The sequence below is a fragment of the Elephantulus edwardii genome, unplaced genomic scaffold (assembly GCF_000299155.1).
Source record: "Elephantulus edwardii isolate Elephantulus edwardi_28Jun2011 unplaced genomic scaffold, EleEdw1.0 scaffold00069, whole genome shotgun sequence".
Classification (NCBI taxonomy): Eukaryota; Metazoa; Chordata; class Mammalia; order Macroscelidea; family Macroscelididae; genus Elephantulus; species Elephantulus edwardii.
The window spans coordinates 15,237,303-15,237,600 of record NW_006399819.1 but is presented as its reverse complement, the minus strand read 5'-3'; positions in this window follow the sequence as shown (position 1 = coordinate 15,237,600).

Genomic DNA, 298 nt, shown 5'->3' with positions numbered 1-298 from the left:
AGATTTAATTCTCTTTTAAGCAATAATTAAAGGATCATATAAATCTAAGTCATTTGTTATCAAGTTATTTCTAAAGCAAAGCAAGCTTCCATCTAGTTTCTGAGACTGTATCTTCATGGACAGATCTTTTTTCCCCTGTAGTAGCTGGTGGACTCAAACTACTGATCTTTTGGTTAGTAGTTTACACAATATGTTACTCTTTAAATTAAGCCTTCCTTAATTCCTTGGTGGTGTAGTCCACAGGGAATTGCACTATTAACCCCAAGGTGGCTCCCCTCTGGCAGTTCAAATTCACCAG